Below are 22,253 nucleotides of genomic sequence, written 5' to 3' on the forward strand. Positions count from 1 at the left end.
GACAAACTAAACATACAGTATTACGAAGCGAAAATATACAAGATAGATTAGGTGCTCTTTAAGTGCATCCAGTTATTTTGCTTTTGTTTCAGTTTTGCCTGACATTTATTTTCAGGTCTTAGCAAGGCTTAGATTATTTAAAGCTAAACCTGTAGCGCTTGATCGACAGCTGGATTTCTCTCTTTGCCAGGGACTTGAACGCCGGTCATCAGTTTATACCATTGCCTAGATGAAGAGGTACGTTTCCATGGTAACCCTGTTTAGTGTATAGATAGAGAAATGCATGTGTAAGAACAGAAACAAACATATATAATCTTAGTATTACCTTTATACAAATTACACATCAAAAGAAAAGTAAATATACAAACCCTTTATGTTCCAAAATTTGCTGTATAACTTAGTACATCTGAACACCGGTTATCCATTTATACCATTGCATTGATGTGGACATGCGTTTCCGTGCTAAACCTGTTGTTTGTATAAGATACAGACAGGCATGTGTAAAAACAAAAACAAACATAACAATGTTGCCAAAACGAAGAAAAAGTAAACATACACACCTTACATGCTTCATCTGCTGTAAAACTTTGTGTATCTGAACGTCTGCATTCCGTTTATATCATTGCCTTTAGGTATATATATACGTTTCCATGGTAACCCTGTTGAATGCATAAGATACAGAAAGCATGTGTAAAGACAGAAACAAATGTATTATAGTGTTACAAGAAATTAAAAGTAAACTTCATACCATGTATTCTCCAAAATATGCTGTATAACTTTGCAGATCTAGACGTCGGTCATCCATCTATACCACTGCCTAGATGTATGTTTCCATGAAAACCCTGTTGAGTGTATAAATGCAAAAATGCATGTGTAGGAACAGAAATAAATATATATATAGTGTGACAACAAGAAAAAAAAGTAAATATACTCAAATTTTGTACTCCAGAATCTGCCGTACAACTTTGTAGATCTGAACGTTTGTTTTCCATTTGCCTCACTGCCTAGATGTAGAGGTTCGTTTCCATGGTAGCCCTATTGAGTGTATAGATACAGAAATGTACGTGTATAGACAGAAACAAACATATTACAGTGTAGCCTAAAGAACAGAAAAGTAAATATACACACCCTATATGCCCCAGCATCTGCTATATAACTGTACTTCTGGACGTGTGTCATCCATTGATACCACTACTTAGATGTAGGCGTACATTTCCATGGTAACCCTTTTGAGTGTTTAGATACAACAAGAATGTGTCTGTAGGACACAGGGTGTGCCCCCATTGGTACATCTGTCACCAATAAGGGGCAATAATTCAAATGTTTGCGGTGTTAATGGGGTTTAGCCTAAACAAACATTTTATGAAAAGGATTCATTATTCTAGGCCATATAGTTTTGAGCTATGAGCATCACAAACAAAAAGTCAACTATTTTGGCTATTTCAAGGGTCATTACTCTGTAATAAGCACAAAGATTGTCAAGAAGAATGCCAAATGTGAAAGGTCACATCATGATAAAGACTCTAGCAAGGTTTCGTGAATTTACATTAAATACTTTTTGAGCTAGGCACATAATTAGGTGAAAATGTGCATATTTTTACTATTTCAGGGATCATAACTTTAAAAATAGGGGGTGGACTCGGCCAAAAAAATAGAAGGTGTGCAAGTTTATATCATGATAAAGACTTATGCAAGTTTTCAACCATTTATATTAAATACTTTTTGAGCTAGGTGCGTCAAAAGGTAAAAATGTGCATTTTTGACTATTTCAGGGCCATAACTCTGAAAATAGGGGGTGGAGCCAGACAAAAAAAGAAGGTGCGCAGGTTCATATCATGACAAAGACTAATACAAGGTTTAATCAATTCATATAAAATACTTTTTGAGCTAGGTACGTCACAAGGTGAAAATGTACATTTTGACTATTTCAGTGGCCATAACTCTAAACAAGAGGGCCATGATGGCCCTATATCGCTCACCTGTTATCATTGCACTTGAGGATAACAAGGTCCTCAGAAAAAATATCTAAGTCCAAAGGACAGGAACAACAAAGTAAGAAATTTAACCAAACAGAAAAACAAAATTCTTACAAGGTACAGATATGTCAAAATACACCTAAAAATTGGAGGTACCATCCATGTTGTACCACAGAAAAGTGGTCTCGGGTTTTCCCTACGGCCAATAATAAAAAAGTTACTATAAATAAGCTATTTATAGTAACGTAAAAGGGAAGTAATCAAAAAGAAAATTATTGTAAGTGAACAAAAGAAGGATCTGCCAAATAAATCTGTTGACGTAAATGAATTTTCAGATCACTATCTTCATTAGTTACGGAAATATACCCATTTTAATTTGAAATAAAGGGAGGTAATTTGACATAAAATCAGTCCATAGTTATCTACCCTGATTGGCTCAGTCCAACTAATGACAATATGGAAATTCCATATAAGTCCTATAAGTACTTACTGATATAAATCCATTTTGACTACAATCAGGGGAGGTAATCATATATAAAATAACTCTGGAAACTACGACTGGATCTGATTTGTAATGGAATCCAGGATTTATTGTTGTTGAAGATATTTTGGAAGTCTGTATCAAATAAAACCATAAATGAAGTCTCTATATGGCTGCAAAAGACAATTTTGGACCTTTAAGGGGCCATAACTCTGGAACCCATGAAGGAATCTGGCCAGTTCAAGAAAGGAACCAAGATCTTGTGGTGATACAAGTTGTGTGCAAGTTTGGTTAAAATCAAATCATAAATGAAGTTGCTATTGTGCAGACAAGGTCAAAATAGCTAATTTTGGTCCTTTCAGGGGCCATAACTCTGGAACCCATTAGGGGATCTGGCCGGTTCAACAAAGGAACTGAGATCTTATGGCAACACAAGTTTTGTGCAAGTTTGATTAAATTTAAATCATAAATGAAGCTGCTATTGTGCAGAAAAGGTCAAAATTGCTGATTTTGGCCCTTTCAGGGGCCATAACTTTAGAACCCATAATGGAATCTAGAAAGTTCAAGAAAGGAACCAAGATCTTATAGCGATACAAGTTGTGTGCAAGTTTGGTTAAAATAAAATCATAAATGAAGCTGCTATTGTGCAGACAAGGTCAAAATAGCTAATTCTGACCCTTTCAGGGACCATAACTCTGGAACCCATAATGGAATCTGGCCAGTTCAAGAAAGGAACCAAGATCTTATGGTGATACAAGTTGTGTGCCAATTTGGTAAAAATCAAATCATAAATAAAGCTGCTATTGTGCAGACAAGGTCAAAATAGCTTATTTTGGCCCTTTCAGGGGCCATAACTCTGGAACCCATAATAGGATCTGGCCAGTTCAAGAAAGGAACCGAGATCTTATGGTGATACAAGTTGTGTGCAAGTTTGGTTAAAATAAAATCATAAATGAAACCACTATCGCGCAGACAAGAAATTGTTAACGGAACGACGCACGCACGGACGACGGACGACGGACAAAGGGTGATCACAAAAGCTCACCTTGTCACTATGTGACAGGTGAGCTAAAAACTAGGGGGCGAAGCCAGACAAAAAATAAGAGGTGCACAAGTTCATATCATGATAAAGACTTATATAAGATTTAATCAATTTATATGAAATACGTTTTGAGCTAGGCACGTCACAAGGTGAAAATGGGCATTTTTATCTATTTCAGGGGCCATAACTCAAAAAGTTGGGGGCAGACCAAAATAAACAAGGCAGTCTGAAAGACAGCTAAATCCCGCGCCACTGCTACGGATGGTGAAAGAGTAAACCCTTGATCTTTAGCTGTGACCTGGACCTTGAACTGACACGGCTGACTCATGAATTCTGCGCAACGTCTTGATGAAGTGATCATTTGACCCAAGTTTAATGAAAATCCTTCAAGGGGTTTAGGAGATACAGAGCTCAAACCTTTGACCTTGAGTAGTGACCTTGACCTTGAGCTGACATGGCTGACTCATTTCTTGATGAGGTGATCATTTGTCCCAAGTTTGATTAAAATCCTCCTTAAGGGGTTTACGAGATACAGAGTGGACACAAAATGGAAGGCTCAAACCTGTCACCCTAAGTTGTGACCTTGACCTTGAGCCGATATGGCTGACTCATAAGTTCTGCACATAGTTTTAATGAGGTGATCATTTGACCAAAGTTTTATAAAAGTTCTTCAAGGGGTTTAGGAGCTAGAGAGCGGACACGAAATGGAAGGCTAAAACCTTTGACCTTGAGTTGTGACCTTGACCTTGAGCCGGCATGGCTGACTCATGAGTTCTGTACATTGCCTTGAGGTGATCATTTGACCCTAGTTTCATATGAATCCTTCAAGGGAATTAGGAGATACAGAGTGGACACAAAATGGAAGGCTCAAACCTTTGACCTTCTGTTGTGACCTTGACCTTGAGCCGGCATGGCTGACTCATAAGTTCTACACATTGCTTTGATGAAGTAATCATTTGACCCAGGTTTGATGAAAATCTTTCAAGGGGTTTAGGAGATATAGAGTGAATACAAAATAGAAGGCTCAAACCCTCAACCCTAAGTTGTGACCTTGACCTTGAGCCGGCATGGGTTCTGCACATCGTCTTGATGAGGTGATCATTTCACCCAAGTTTTATAAAATTCTTTTAAGGGGTTAAGGAGATATAGAGCGGACACAAAGTGAAAGGCTCAAACCTTTGACCTTGAGATGTAGCCTTGACCTAGAGCCGACAAGGCTGGCTCATTGGTTCTGCACATCGTCTTGATGAGGTCATCATTGACCCAAGTTTCATGAAAATCCTTCAAGGGGTTTCGGAAATATGGAGCGGACACGAAAGTGTTACGGACAGGCGGAAGGACGGACGGAAGGGCGGAAGGACGGACGGAGACCATTCCTATACCCACCCCCACTACTTATGGCGGGGGATTAAAAATAGAAGGTGCACAAGTTCATATCATGATTAAGACTCATGCAAGGTTTCATGAATCTATATCAAATACTTTGGAGCTAGGAGTGTCACAAGGTGAAATGTGCATTTTTGACTATTTCAGGGGTCATAACTCTAAAAATAGGGGGCGGAGCCAGATGAACAAGAAGCTGCACTCAATAAACGCTCGATGCCCCCGATGGCATCCTTGTCGATACAAAGCAACCTAAGTCTAACACGAGGTCAAGTTCAAGGTCAAGGTCAAACTCAGGTCAGGTGATGTCTGAAGATGAGGAATGGTCACATGTTTCATCTGCATTAGTATCAAGTCATTCTAGTAAGGGGTATTGATGCTAGACGAAACAGTCTCATTTGGTTAACCTCGTACGAACGGACGGTCGAACGAACGGACTAACGGACGGACGGACAGGACAATCACTATATGCCTCCCGCATCAGTAGATGCTGGGGGCATAAAAATAGGAGGTGCGCAAGTTCATATCATGATAAAGACTCATGCAAGGTTTCATCAATTTATATCAAATACTTTTTTAACTAGGCGCGTCACGAACTTCAGACTGACGGACGGACGCACGGACGGGCAAGACCAAATCTATATGCCCCCACCACGCATGGGGGCACAAAAAGGCATGCTTAAGAACAGAAACAAATACTAATTCTAGTGTTGCTTTCAGAAATTCTAGACAAAGAATATAGGAAAATATGCATACCGTTTGTGCTCCAGATCTAACAACACCTTTGTCGATGATCTGTATGTTGTGCTTGATCTTTGCCACTAAAACACAACTTAAAATGCAAGAAAAACAAGCAAATTCAATGAATTGGTATCCCCCGCCGAAAGGGTTTGTGGTGAGGAATAGCAAAAAAATATATCGGGCAAAAAGTTCAGGATGTTAATAATAATTTCATTAGTCAAAATCAATTTACATAATAAATGTATAATACTTTGATCCTGACTAAAGAATCTATTTTAAATGGGATGTTACTGTAATAAGCTTAGCTTTTAAAATTAAATGCAGTTAATTGAAATGCGAGGTGGGGGAGTGGTGCAACTTGCATGTTGATAAATATTCATGGAAGGTTTGAAATAAAGTCTAAAATAAGGCATGAAAAAACAAGAGCTGTCCGTAAGACAGCGCGCTCCACCATTTGGGGATTTGACAGTAAAATGAATATTTGTCTGAATAAGAGACCTCTTCTATAAAAGGAAGATACACCAAGGGGCATAATTCCATCAAATACACAAATTAGAGTCATTAGGATTGTTATAACAAATGCAGATGATGATGATAAAGATATATTTTGAGTTTCAAGTCATTATCTTATATAGTACCAAAGATATGTTCAGAAATCGAAATTTGTTAAAAGAATTTAAGTATAAAAGGGGCATAATTTGGTCAAAAATACAAATCAGAGTTATGGGGATTGTTATCACACATGCAGATGATGGTGATATAGATACATTTAAGTTTTATCTTATATTGCATTAAAGTTACATCAAGAAATCAAAGATTGCAAAAAAGGTTTAAGTACAAAAGGGGCATAATTCTATCAAAAATACAATCAGAGTTATGGGGTATGTAACCACACATGCAGATGATGATGATAAACAAATATTTTTTTAATTTCAAGTCATTATCTTTTGGAGTACCAAAGATTTGTCTATTAATAAAGCTTTCGAAAAAAATTAACATGAAAATAATTCCAAGTATAACTTCTTTGTGACCTTGACCTTGGGTATAATGGGCCTAGCCCCTGTATATACTATGTTTGTATGCTGGATAATGTTTATGAGAACTTACAGTAAGATATATAGTAGAGCAGCAAAACCTAATAAATGGCTTAGTTAATGAGTAACCTAGCCACAAAAAGTTACAAAACATGTCATATACCAAAATGTTTGGCAGGGTCTGAAGTTTATCGGACTGCCGGCATAAATTGCGAATTTTTGGTGCGGACCGAGAAATCCAAGATGGCGTCCAAGATGGCCGCCATTTTAAGATTTTATAGGTAAATTTAAAGATAAGGATGTAAATAATTTATGAAGAAAAACTATGTAACTTAACTGTATACAAGTATTTAAACTAGCAATGTGTAAAATCGTGTTTTATTTCTGAGGTCACTCAAGGTCAGTTTAAGGCCGTAGGCAAGGTCAAAAGGTCAAAAATGTCTAAAATTACTGTTTTATCTGCAATCGTTTTACATTCTCTCCAGATTCTATGACATTACTGGTAATTTTTCATATTAGAACAAGTTTGTGTGCATGACAATTTCATTTACAATATTTTAGAGGTGTACATTTGCCTAACATGGTTACCATGGTGAAACAAAATTGGTTCTAATATATCGGTTATTAAGATCTAGTTGGTGCAATCACATACAAATGTGAAAAAACAACACATTTTACAAACTCCTTTTAATTGGTTGTAGTGAAAGATTCTTTTAAATGTTACATTGTTGAAAGTGATTGAGGTCATTCAAGGATAGTTGGTCAAAATAGCAAAAAGGACACATAAAAACACTTTTTAATATACCATTGTCACAGGGTGAGACAAATGTGCAGTCAGTCCGGGGCTCGAACCCGGGACCCCCCCGCTTACAGGGCGAGAGCTCTACCGACCGAGCTAACCGGCTGTCTGAAACATCTTCTCCCCTAACGTGACCAAGTTCGTATCGTGACATATACCCCCCCCCCCCCCACCAAAAAAAAAATGGAAATTCGTCCTCGAATTCCGGAGGTATATAATATTGCAAGCGTCGTAAGACTGACCAAGCAAGCATGCCACGGTCCAATGTTGGACGCCATTATGTCACAGGGTGAGATAAAAATGCAGTCAGCCCGGGGCTCGAACCGGGAACCCCCGCTTACAGGTCGAGTGCTCTCCAACCGAGCTAACTGGCTGCCGGAAACATCTTCTCCCCTTACGTGACAAAGTTCGTACCGTGACACCATACACACGTTTTCATTCTTTTTCAAATGGTACAGATTTTCATTTCAGAATAGACCTATGTGTTTTACAATTTCATTTGCAATCTTAATTAAGATATATTTGCAGTATACTCAAATGTTTAAAATATGTTATATTTTAGGTTTATCAAGATAATTTTTAAGGTCATACATATTAAGAATAAAATGTCAAAATAACCATTATCATTTATATCATTTTTTATCTATTAAATTGTTTCGTTTCCAAAAAGACATCAATTAAACCGAGCCTGCAACATTTTCGTTTTTGTCGTGTTGAGTGACCTGTGAAGTTTCCACTTTTCTCTATTCTATTATATTCATATTTATTTCCTAGAGTTTTGACATTTTCACTGGTTATTGTGATGTTTTTTATGAAGCCTAAAGTTAAATTTGCATTTGAAGCTATTTAATGATAAGTCAATGTTTTCTAACAACTATTTGACATGACTGTGGCTTTAAAAGTTTGAACATTGTTTAAATATATTAGTTTCTACCCGTAGGCAAGAGTACATAACTCTGTCAAGTAATTTGGCTGAATTATGGCTCCTTTTGGATTTAAAAATTGGTTCAGATTTCGTACAAGTCCATGTTTTGTTAAAAACTATTTGAAATGTGGCTTTGTAACTTTGTTTATTATAACAGTACCTACCAGTAAGCAAGAGTACATAACTCTGTCAAGTATTTTGGCTGAATTATAGCTCGTTTTGATCTTTGAAATTGGTTCAGATTACATACAAGTCCATGTTTTGCATCATCTATTTGACATGTGGCTTTGTAACTTTGAACACTTCTTTATTATATTAGTCTGAATACTGCTTAAGCCGGTGCTAGGGGGCGTGGGCAGTGTTGCGTTTTCCATTACTGTTCATGAACAGACTCAATCAAACCGAGTCTGCAATTTTCACTGTTTGCATTGTTTTCGGTGCTTTCGAGGGATTTACTTTTCAGATTATATCTATCTGTAGCAAGAGTACTTAACTCTATTTCATTTTGACTGAATTATTCCCCTTTTTGGACTTGATATTGGTTCGGTTTTCGTACATCGTACATGTTTCGTCAAAACTATTTGTATTTGACATGTGGTTTTGAAACTTTGAACACTTGCTTTTCATCATGATTTCCATCTTTAGGCAATAGTTCAACTATTTCGGCTGAATTATGGCCCTTTATGGACTTGGAAATCAGTTAAATTTTTCATACCGGTCATATTTTGTCAAACATGTTTGTCAAATGGCTTTGACCACTTGTTTACCATCATAGCTACAAATGTAGGCAAGACTACATAACTAGGACAAGTACTGTAGCTCAGTTATGGCCCTTCTTTGACACAGAAATTAGTTAACTTTTGCAAACCATTCCATATTTTGTCTAAACTGTTTAATATATAGCTTTGGTGGATTCATGTACAAGTTTTTGAAAAGAACAAATGTTACAAACTTATTTCTATTGTATGAAGTAAGAGAATCTATTGAGTAGGAATGCCACACGCCACTCGAGAAATTGTAGGCATACGCCTTTAGAAGAAGTTTTAGTGGTTTACCTTTTGAAATACTAAACTTAGGTCTAGCAAGATCAAGTTAGTTTGTTTATAAATGGTGATGTTTCTAGTCATTTCATCTGTTAAATTAAATACGATCAGCTGAGTCAGACAATGCTTTGTCATGAAAGCCATGTTGGAGGTCATGAAGAATGTTGTGTTACGTAAGGTGAGCGAAAGCTTAACCAAAACATAGACATAAGCCAAGAGTCTGTTAAGTTACTTGGGTCTCCCTCTTTGAGCAGTGGGACTAATCCGCTAGGCTAGTAACCACAGGAGAGAGGTTTGGACAATTATTACCAGAACATCAACAATTTCTACCCAAAGCGCTTAAGAACAACTGGGTGAATACAGTCTTATTCTGAAGCTTTTTCTTAATTTAAGGTTAGCATAGCACTTTTAGACCATGCAATACTCCCAATTAGGATTTAAGAAATATTGAGATACTGGCAATGTTACAATAGAAAGATATAGACCCTCTGTTTTTGAAAACCTTTTCTTGTTTGAAAATCTATGGTGATTTGTTGGCCAATACAAATTGAAACTTGGTATCTAATAAATTTGCTTTATTGTTTGATTTCATGTTTCCTGAAACTGCAAATTTAAGTTGGATGTAAATAACTACCAGAGTTTAACTATAAATAGAACAAGTGGCAATTTGAAGGTGAAAAGCCATTAGCAGTGTCAATTTCCAGTGACTTGCAAAATATTTTATGCTGGTGTCATCTGTTACCACAAAAGATCTGCCTTTGTACAACCATTTTACGTTTGTAGATGTTGAAGCCGACGGAAATTGATAGATATCACAAGAACACCGCCTTGCGGGTGCTGACGTTCATCTGATTTTTTTTTTTGTATAATAGAAAAATTGTCCTACCCATGATTTTCTAAGTCCAAAAAGGGCCATAATTCTTGCAAAAAGCAGGATGGAGTTACGTTTCTTGATGTACATAGTCAACTTATGACGGTGAACAACTGTTGCAAGTTTCAAAGCAATAGCTTGAATAGTTTAGGAGAAAAGCTGACTTAAACATATTACTCAACCTAGAAAACTGATTTTTCTAAGTCCAAAAGGGGCAATAATTCTTGAAAAAAAACAGGATGGAGTTATGTTTCTTGTTGTACAGGGTCAGCTTATGATGGTGAACAAGTGTTGCAAGTTTCAAAGCAATAGCTTTGATAGTTAAGAGAAAAGGTTGACCTAAACTAAAACTTAACCAAGAAATTGATATTTTCTAAGTCCAAAATTGGTCATAAATCTTGCAAAATGCAGGATGGAGTTTATGTTTCTTGATGTACAGAGTCAGCTTATGATGGCGAATAAGTGTTGCAAGTTTCAAAGCAATAGCTTTGATAGTTTAGGAGAAAAGCTGACCTAAACATAAAACTTAACCAAGAAAAACTGATATTTTCTAAGTACAAAAGGGGCCATAAATCTTGCAAAAAGCAGGATGGAGTTATGTTTCTTGCTGTACAGGGTCAGCTTATGATGGTGAACACGTATTCCAAGTTTCAAAGCAATAGCTTTGATAGTTTAGGAGAAAAGCTGACCTAAACATAAAACTTAACCAGGCAACGCCGACGCCGATCAAGTGATGACAATAACTCATCTTTTTTTTTTCACAAAATCAGATAAGCTTAAAAAGATTTGAAGATAATGTTTATGCTGAGATGAAATATCAACTAACAGTACAAAGAAATACTTCCTTTGGATTGGAAAATGTCTTTTATAATATGTGGTTAAAAATGCTAAAGGAAGTGTGATATCTGCAATATTTTGTAATATATCATTATGGCTCACCGCAAACCATATATTAAATTCGTGATCTTGACGTCTACAATAATTGTCTTCTACACAGCCAAACAAGCAAAATATGTATCATTATATATGTTTAAACAAATATACAATCTTTAATATGAACATTTGCGGAATTTAAAATATTGAAAATGTGTATAGGGTTTAGATGATTTTAGGCTATTTTCACCCTTTGACTTTGAATATGACCTTGAAAATGGCCGTGACCGGTTTCCACTAACTAGATCTAAACTAGTGGCTATATTGAAACGCATTTGGTTTCACCATGGTAACTGTATATGGTAACAAAATTTTTCTCCCTAAAATAATGCAAATGAATTGTCATACACACAAGCATAGTCTGCCATATGAAAAATAAACTGTAATGATATTCATTTTGGAGTCTCGGAATGAAGAAAAGTTGCAGCTGAAACGGTAATTTTAGACCTATTTGACCTTGTGTATGACCTTGTATGCCATTAGGTCATATGTGTTTTCTTCATTGATATTTATAAACCTTATTTTTGACGCAACCTAAAAGGACAGCAATAGCGGCCATTTTAAACCACTGCAATGACATTGACCATGGACCAGAATATTCTGTATGTTAAAAACTGTCTTTCAGAAAAAAAAAACAGGTTTTCTGTTACATGCCTTTTCTTCATAAGTATATCTAAATCTGCCTAATAGATATAAAATTCCGGCTATAGTGAAGAACATAATTTAGGTGTTACTATAGTTACCAGATCTATCCTCTCAATTTGTAAGTGAAAAAGTAATTTTGGTCTATTTTGACCTTGACCTTGACCTTGAAATGACATTGACCAGTACCAAAATTATATCACTTCTTCTTACTACACACAACAGAAGTAAATTTGTAACATTTGTTCTTTGCAAAAACTTGTACATGAATCCACCAAATAGATCTGAAATAACGGCTATATTGAACGTATTTAGTTTCAACTATGGTAACCATAGTAACCAAATGTACTCCTGTAAAATATTGCAAATGAAACTGCAGTACACACAGATCTACTCTGATATGAGAAATGACATATTACGTAATTCAGTTTGGAGAAAATAAAAATGATTGTAGCTAAAACAGTGATTTTAGACAGATTTTGACCTTTTGACCTTAAGTATGACCTTGACCTGACCTTGAGTGACCTCGAGAATATAACAATTATTCAACACTTTCTTAGTTTAGATACTTGTATGTGGTTAAGTCACTTGTGTTTTCTTTATAAATATTTACTAGCCTTATTTTCAAATCTACGTATAAAGACTAAAATGGCGGCCATCTTGGACGCCATCTTGGATTTCTCGGTCCGCACCAAAAATTTGCAATTTATGCCGGCAGTCCAATAAACTTCAGACCCTGCCAAACATTTTGGTACATGACATATTTTGTAACTTTTGGTGGCCAGGTTGAATGCTAAAACTGGGGGTTTGCTGCTCTACTAATAAGCAAAAGTAACAAAGTTATGACAGAAAAACAAAGGTTGCCGAAAAACTTGAATCTTAAAAATAACCTAAGTATAAGACCTTAATGACCTTGACCTTGGGTATAATGGGCTCAGCCCCTACTCATACATTGCTTGTATACTGGACAATGTTTATGTGAAGTTACATAGAGGATATTACATGAGTGTCTTTTCATATTGAATTTATTAAACGAGTTGAATAAAATAATAAAATGCGAGGCTCTGCCGAGCATTTTATCAATTTTATTCAACTCGTTTAATAAATTCAATGTGGAAAGTCACAAATGTAATATTCTTTTTATCACATGTTAGCCTTTTTTGTCGAAACATGAAAAATTCGACTTTCTTGTACTATATAAACAAGACAATTTGACCGACGTCGCCTGTACTATAAATGACGTCGACGTCAAAGCTTTATTACACTAGTGTATTATCATTTTTATTTAATAGTAACAAAGATATGACAGAAAAACAAAGGTTGCCGAAAGAAGAAGGGTCACGCCGACGCCGGGGTGAGTAGTATAGCCCCCGTATTCTCCGAATAGTGGAGCTAAAAATGTTTTAGGGGTGTGTAGGGGGGAAGGTGTGTTGGGACGGGGAGGGGGTGTGACCAAGGCAAGTGGGTGACCAGGTGTGGGTGAACAACTTTACACGTTAATAATAAATGTTCAGGGAAAAGAAATGAAAGAAATTTAATGAAATTCTGCCAAATAGTAAGTTTGTTATGTACAAATATTTGGATTTTTAGATAATTAAAGGGCAATAACTCTGAAGTTACAAAAGAAATCCGTACGAAATTGTGTGTGCACAACTACATTATGGTGTTCTAAATTCTCTTTAAGTTTCATAGTTCTAGGTCAAATATATCAAAAGTTATGATGCAGAAATTGCCATATTTATAGTACCCTTTACAGTTAACACTAGCAACTTCTAAGGGCCATAACTCTGGTGTTACTTGGGCGCGCAATCCGACTGAAACTTGATGGGCCCCATAACCCTATAGTGGTGAACATGTATATGACGTTTGTAAAAAAAATCTAAAATAAGGATTTTTTTTGGATGGGGGGGGGGGGGGGGGGGGAGGGGTGTGATCAAGGTAAGGGGGTGACCAGGTGTGGGTACACAACTTCACATGTTTACAATAAATGTTCACGGAAAAGAATGAAAGAAATTTAATGAAATTCTACCAAATGGTAAGTTTGTTATGTAGGCCTACAAATATGTGGATTTTTACGATTAAAGGGCAATAACTCTTAGTTTACAAAATAAATCTGAACGAAATCGTGTGTTCACAACCACATTATGGTGATCTAAAGTCTGTTTAAATTTCAATTTAAATTCTGACTGACACTTGGCGGGCCGCAAAAACTCATAGTGGTGAACATGTATATGGAGTTTTATATAAATATTCCCAACTATTTCCTAGATATGGCTCCGGACGGACGGAAAGACGGACGGACAACGCCAAAACTATATTCCTCCTACTTTCGTCGGGGGACAAAAACATGATTTTGTTAAACTTGAATGACTCACTTGCCATACAACTGTTTCATAAAACACGTTTTCATGGCAACATCACCTTTATTAGACAAATGACTCAAAATCAATGAAGGCAATCCATGAACAATATTACAGAATCGGTCATTCATTTATAGCACCTATATCAGAATGTAGATGTATGTTTCCATTGTAACACTGTTAATTGTATAAAATACAGAAAGACATGTGTAAGAACTGAAGCAAATATAAATCAGTTTTGCCTTAAAAATCCAGATAAAAAGGGGTAAAATACATACATTTAATATTCCATATTTGAAAAACACATCCACCCGTGATCTGTTTCTTTGATCTTGAACTTTGTCACTTGAACACAACCTACATAGCAAGAAAACAGAAAACATAATGTTGCTCTACCTAAATATCTCTTTTTTAACGCCTTTTTTCAACAGTATTTCAATTAACCTAACCAGTGTTCCTGGATTATGATCAGTGCAAACCTGTTCTTCGCAAATAACTGCCAACTTGCCTACATGAATCAGAGGTGGAGGACGAATGATTTTAGACACAATGTCTTTCATCAAAATTTGAAGTCGTCACGGAGAACATACGCCCCCGTCACGACCCGGCGATCCGTAAACCTACGCTCTCCCTATCGAGCTAAGCGCGCGGGCTTATCTCATTTTGTATGTAAAACTATTCTAAAGTATTTACTTCCATGGCAACGCCTCGACAACCAACTTTTTTGTTGATTTTTTGTATAATAGAAAAATTGTCCTACCCATGATTTTCTAAGTCCAAAAAGGGTCATAATTCTTGCAAAAAGCAGGATAGAGTTAGGTTTCTTGCTATACAGGGTCAGCTATTGATGGTGAACAAGTGTTGCAAGTTTCAAAGCAATGCCTTTTATAGTTTATGAGAAAAGCTGACCTTAACATAAAACTTAACCTGGCAACGCCGACGCCGATCAGGTGATGATAATAACTCATCATTTTTTCCCCAAAAAATCAGATGAGCTAAAAATCAAATATTGGTCAAATGTTAATTTAGTTGAATGTCGGTCATTCATTTTATATCATTATCTAGATTTTCGTTTACCTTACTAAGGATATGAAATACAGAAAGGAGTGTGTAAGAACAGAAACAAATATTTATCGTAGTGTTGCCTTTAGAAATTTCAAACACAGAAAGTAAGACAACATACGCACCTTTTTACCCTACAGTAGAAATCTGAAACCACGTGGACCCATCTATGATCTTATATACACCACTTTATCTCTGCCACAAAGACACAACCTAAAAAAGAAATAAGACTTTGTTAAACATAAATGTCTCACTTGCAATTAAAACTATCAAAGTTATTTTATTATTTTAGTCAATTTAACGATGATATGTGTTTTTCTAGTAGGACTTTCGTCAGTAATGCCAAAAGTATTCATTAACACGTGTATATTGGTGTACATGCCATGCACGTGCAAAATATGCTAAACTGGCCAAAACGCCTAAAGCGGTTACTTTGGTGGTGATTCGGTCAAAAATAAATGAAGAATTAGCTGCAGTACCTATTTTACTTGCATTATTAACAAAATAGTAATACAATAAAAACTGACCGATTAGGAATGTTGTTGAGTGTAGGATAAGAAAACCCTCGGAATTTGACCAAAATAGTTTTGATATTTGTCAAAAGACGCCGTAAAGTTTCATTCAGTAAGTAATAAGAAAGTTTCAAATAAACATTTTCTTCGAATTTTGTACAATGCATTTTGATGATAGACAGGGGTTGGACCTGGGGCAGGAAGCTATACCATGCGTCCCCAAAAACACTTTTTTCATGGGTGTGAGGTTGTTTGCGCGATCAACAATGTTCCCATTAAAAAAATACATTTGCACAAAACATATTTTGGCTATTTCCATAGTTATCGTTCATTTCAGAAAATAGGAACATGTACACGCAGAAATTCCATCATATATACGTAAGTTTGAGCATAATCATGGTCTCTCTCCCGATGTTTTTCACTCCGAGTTGATCAATTAAAACTATGAAAATTCTGATGTATTATTCTTTTTTTATCAATCCGCAGAACTGAGAAAGCAGTTGCATAAGCTATTTCTCTATAAATAGTTTCCATTGTTTACACTACAGTCGAATTTGCAGGATTTTTATCACAGCTAAAAATATGTGGTAAACACGAAATGAATAACTAATATATGTATCGGAAGAAAAGAGAAAAAGAAGAACGACAGAAACAGAAAGAAAACAGAGAAAAAAAAATAGAGGAAGAAAAAAATGTACATACCTTTTTAGACGTGTCACTTTGAATATATCCGCGCTAGCGCCAACAATAACAATATGTAGTCATAAAAATCACGTGCTATGTGAACTGAACATAGGCATTGCCTCGGGAAAAACGTGTTGATTGATTTACAAAGGGTGAGTGAATTGTGTGAGACTGTGTCAAACATGTTTTGTACGAGTTCATCAGGCTTACCGGGTCGTTGCACCGCACCGCTGTGCTGTGTTACAATTTATGCCTTCCTCATTTACCAAGTTGATTTTTCTCACGTTACATGATTAAGCCGGATTCTTTTCAAACAAGATTTTCAACTCCGGGATGACACCTCATGGCCCATATCCGACAGGCCGTAGCTGAGGTTTCGAAAATTAAAAAAAAAATATTTTTTTCTGGGAGCGCATCCGCACACATGCGCTTACATCATCTTCCGCCACTTCTTCAACGTTGTTGATTTATATGCATTTAGTAAACATGGAATGTAACCTTTTCAGATTGATGTCTGTGAAAAAAAATATGTGCACGCTCGGTTTACGAAAGACTTAAAGAAGTTTAAAAGCGTACTTGCGACTTTTCGTAGCATACAAAACGCATTGAATAACGTAGGTACGGCTTTTTAAAGCGTGCATGCGCCTTAAAAAAGATATACGTGCGACTTTCCTTTTACGCCTGACGCAAAAAACCTTGCTACGATTCTCATCACACACATATAATAAAAAGTACCAGTATATTGAGATTTTCAAGTTTCCTTTCTGTTCCTTGTCCATAGGACGCCTCTGTGGTCCAAACGGGGTTATATTTCTTGTATCTGTCTCCTGTACTACAGCACGTGAGGAGCTTTGATCTCCCTTCCCCAAAATTAAGGTTCTCTGCTTGATACACTAATTTCATGTCAGTGTTTTAGGTGTAATTGACAATTTATCGACAAGCCACTCACTTTGTATTTAATTACATGACGTCATAAATACATATTCGCAGGTTTCATATCTTCAAATTTTGACTTTTACACAGCACACCGGTGTAGAGCTATTGATAGGTCAATATTACAAACTATAGACCGGTGATTTATACAAAGAGTCATGTAATAAATATCTTGATGTGGTGTGGTAGTAGGATTATTTTTTTCAAATTGCGAAGATATTTTTTACAGCTCATAATTTGTGTATTTTCGTTGAAAAACTTTGACCTGTGAAACAAACAAAACAAGGCAGTCTGAAAGACAGCTAAATGCCCCGCCACTGCTATGGATAGTGAAAGGGTAAAACTTTTGATTTTAGCTGTGACCTTGACCTTGAACTGACATGGCTGACTCATGAATTCTGCACAACGTCTTGATGAGGTGATCATTTGACCAAAGTTTCATGAAAATCCTTCAAGGGGTTTAGGAGATACAGAGCTGAAACCTTTGACCTTCAGTTGTGACCTTGACCTTGAGTTGACATGGCTGACTCATGAGTTGTTGATGAGGTGATCATTTGACCCAAGTTTGATGAAAATCCTTCAAGGGGTTAAGGAGATACAGAGTGGACACCAAATGGAAGGCTCAAACCCTCAACCCTTAGTTGTGACCTTGACCTTGAGCTGGCATGGCTGACTCATAATTTCTGCACATCGTTCTGATGAGGTAATCATTTGACCCAAGTTTTATAAAATTCCTTCAAGGGGTTTAGGAGATATAGAGCGGACACAAAATGGAAGGCTCAAACCTTTGACCTTCAGTTGTGACCTTGACCTTGAGCAGACATGGCTGACTCATAAGGTCTGCACATTGCCTTGATGAGGTGATCGTTTGACCCAAGTTTGATGAAAATCCTTCAAGGGGTTTAGGAGATATAGAGCGGACACAAAATGGAAGGTTCAAACATTTGACCCTAAGTTGTGACCTTGACCTTGAGCCGGCATGACTGACTCATGGGTTCTGCATATCGTCTTGATGAGGTGATCATTTGACCCAAGTTTTATAAAATTCCTTCAAGGGGTTTAAGAGATATAGAGCGGACACAAAATGGAAGGCTCAAACCTTAAACCTTGAGTTGTGACCTTGACCTTGAGCCAGCATGTCTGACTCATGGGTTCTGCACATCGTCTTGATGAGGTGATCATTTGACCCAAGTTTTATAAAATTCCTTCAAGGGGTTTAGGAGATATAGAGCGGACACAAAATGGCAGGCTCAAACCTTTGACCTCGAGTTGTGACCTTGACCTTGAAACGACAAGGCTGACTCATGGGTTCTGCACATCGTCTTGATGAGGTGATCATTTGACCCAAGTTTCATGAACATCCTTCGAGGGGTTTAGGAGATATGGACCGGGCACGATTTTGTTACGGACGGAAGGACGGACGGACGGACGGAAAGACGAACGGAAGGACGGACAGACGGACGGAAGGACGGACGGAGGGACGGACGCAGACCATTCCTATAATCCCTCCGCCACGGCGGGGGATTAAAAAGTAGGGGAAAAAATCTCAAAACTTCAAAAGGTTTTACAAGAATTTGTTGCTTCTATGCTAACACAGATATTTTGAAAGTTCTTTAAGGACTTGACAAAAGTTTTAGCTGGAAATGGACTCATATATAGAACAGTTTGACAGAATCAGGTAAGAAAGTCCAGGTAGTTTGTTTGATCCGTTGAGCGCTGTTATTAATTGATTCATATCGAATCTGACAGTTCTCATGTTCAAAGTGTCCACATATAGTCCAATGTATATAGCAGTGCAGCATAATATATGTACCCTTACTTCTTGCAACCTGTTCAGTTCTTTTAAAACAGTCATCTTGTAAACTTAATGCCCGACACAAATTGTGTCAGCTTGTAGTTCTAAAAGTTTTACCTTATCCCAACCACTACATATGAAAGTAGTATTGTTTAATGTAATATTGTTAATAGTTCCAATGTCAAGTGCACGTTTATGGAACAATATTAAGGCAAAAATTGTATGTTGCTTTCGTACTCATGTAAGCCATTATTTTACACAGTGGCATCAACATTTTGACATTTGAAAATGCATTTTGCATTCTTATATGCCCATATCTCTATATCATATTAGTAAATTTACATGTGACCTTCTGCATAAGTCTGCAATATTTATCTTGTTTTTGGACATGCTGCAGTGTGACATGCAACATTCGATGCATTGGCAGGTGGTAAACTTACATCGTGCATTATGCATGCATTTGTGTTGTATATTCGCAAACGATAAGAAATAAATTTGTTCCTGCAATGTATGGATGAAACAGTTTAACTTGACGAATTCGCTAACGTATTGCGATTTTTTTCTATCTTTAACAAAATTAGACATTTATAAGTTGTGTTATTGCTTCTCGTTTCTGTTATACACATTTCTCGTGAAAAGATGCTCATTCGAACAAATGAACGGTTGACCACTATATACCCCTAAGTTTGCACTTCACATGTCTCTAAGCCGAATACAACATAGCATAACGCAGCATGCAATGTAGCATGTCACGTTCTAGCACCAGAGGGCGCTTTTTGCTCGGGATCTTCCGCTAAACCACGGAAAAACACGACACAGCGTATCGTGGCTACGTATCCGGTAACCGGACCTTTAAACCTGTTTGATTTGTCGATGCGTCCATTAATCAAGTTTGAAAAGTTCGGTGTATCATCAAGCCTGTTCACAAGTTATTTTATTGCATAAAATAAAGATTCTTGTATTTTATAAGTCTTATACCGTTCTCTAAAAGTAGCATTAAAAGCTATAAGATCCATCAACTTTTTTTTTCATTCTTGAAAGCCGCCCTTTAATTATTAATCATGTTATATCTGTATTTCGCAGTCTATAAATAGCTTTACATCGTGGTGTAGTGGATGCAACGTCCGCCTTGTAATCTAAGTTCGATTCGGACTGTCGACACAATTATTTTTCTTTGTTTTTGTTTCCGGTTTCTTTTTAGTTCTAAAACATGATAAACATGATTGAAAATGAACATAAGGATTAAACATCTGGTAATGATCTATTGAAGGCTTGTCGGCGTTTATCACATCTAAAAAAGCAAAGATTTAGTTATTTGGTTCACATTACAGGTATACGTAAACATTAACTTAGTTTTGTAAATGATTAATATTAAATAGGAAACCGTCATTAAAAATGTACATGTATAGTCTATTGTCTCAAATATTGAAAGATCTTGATGATATAAATGGACTATATATGGAATGGAAATGCTTGTGTCTACATACATTTTTCCCTATACATAAATCAGTGGCCTCATACCATTGTATGTTCGAGACCCGCTCGGATCGTCATATGAGGTAGCCGTCCAGATTATTTACGACTGGTAAGCGACCGCCCGTGCTCGAGATATTGCCTGGCGGGGCACCAGCAGTGCGGTATTCCCCACCACTAGAAAGAAGTTGTCATATGGCCTTAAAATAAAAGTTTAGTGATTTTACGGGACAGGGGGAGGGGAGTAATAATTGTTAAACTATTCAAGCTAGAGTCTTGAACTCTGTAAATTTCTTTTTTTACTATTTATGACTGTATAAGGAGTCTTGTTATTATTTATTCAACAAATGAAAAAAAAATATGTACAAGTATAGCGACGGGATAGGATTTAAGAATGTTATGGTTTCAGCGCAGTGTTAAAACATATTTTTACATTAGTTGAAAAATAACTAGAGTACAATAAGGGAGATAATTCAAAACTAATAAGCGATTGGTTCTTACGCTTTGTACTTCCTCACTTACTTTCTTGAATACCCTTCAGATGTCGAAAATATTAAACGGGAAACAAGTACAAAATTGGAAACCATTCACACATTTTTGAAGAGTTCTGGTTCTCGTGGTCAGACATTCCCTCATTACATGTACTTTCCCTATATTTTTGCAAATTAATCGTTCAGACAAAACAGCGCAAAATTTGAAGTTTCTAAAACTATTTAAGATGAATTTATGTTTTTTTAGGTAACATTATCTGACGGACTGGAATTCGATATCTCCTTCCCGCTTTTTATTGAAGCAATCTGAAAGACAGTTATATCCCCCACCGCTGCTATGGGTAGTGAAAAGGTTGATAGTATTGAATAGCATGTATATTTTATAATGACATTGACCTTGAACATGAATGGCTGGCCAATGGGTTTTGCGAACCATCTCAATAAGGTGAACACCTGGTCTAAATTGCAAGAAAATCCTTCAAGAGGAAGAGACAGGAAATTGAACATTTTAGTTCTGACCTTGAGCTGGCATTGGTGAATTTTAAATTCTGCACATCGCATTCACAGTGTATAGACTCTCTGTACGCCCAAACGGAAGTCGCCAATAACTAGGCGTTCACTTTCGTTTTTCAAATTTTTGGAAGCTGTCGGTAGTGAGTATTTTTATGTTTTTCTGTGGCTATTTGAAATAAATATTCTTGTTGTATATATTTTTCAATGTATGATAAATGTCTCTACAACAAACTGCCGTTTAACAGACATTAACACATGAAAATAAAACGTATTTTCATTCAAAACCTAGAAGGTCGAAGCAAAAGACGATGTATTCAGGCTAAAATGCCCATTATTTAGGAACTGCGAGTGAAATACGTGTCAGAACCGCTTCTGAATGTTAAATTATAAATTCATGCAAACGAGTTTATACCTACAAATATGAATTTACAATCCTGAATAGTTTAAATATTGTTAAATTCAACATGCATATGAATTATACACTGAACGCCTAGTCGCAAATCTTTATAGAAAAACTGTCCCACTATTCGCCAAAACACTGTACGCCTATTCAATAACGA

General features: G+C 36.5%; 1 long non-coding RNA gene across 1 annotated transcript; it reads right to left on the reverse strand.

Moving 5' to 3' along the window:
- Positions 1–855: 855 nt before the first annotated feature.
- On the reverse strand, positions 856–16,978 carry LOC123545690 (uncharacterized). Its single transcript, XR_008371080.1, has 5 exons — positions 16,507–16,978; positions 15,418–15,505; positions 14,509–14,587; positions 5,639–5,714; positions 856–1,035 (listed from the first exon to the last, which is right to left on the reverse strand). It is a non-coding gene; the product is annotated as an uncharacterized LOC123545690 (long non-coding RNA).
- Positions 16,979–22,253: the final 5,275 nt, after the last annotated feature.

This window comes from Mercenaria mercenaria, chromosome 1, assembly GCF_021730395.1.
Source record: "Mercenaria mercenaria strain notata chromosome 1, MADL_Memer_1, whole genome shotgun sequence".
In the NCBI taxonomy this organism is placed as follows: Eukaryota; Metazoa; Mollusca; class Bivalvia; order Venerida; family Veneridae; genus Mercenaria; species Mercenaria mercenaria.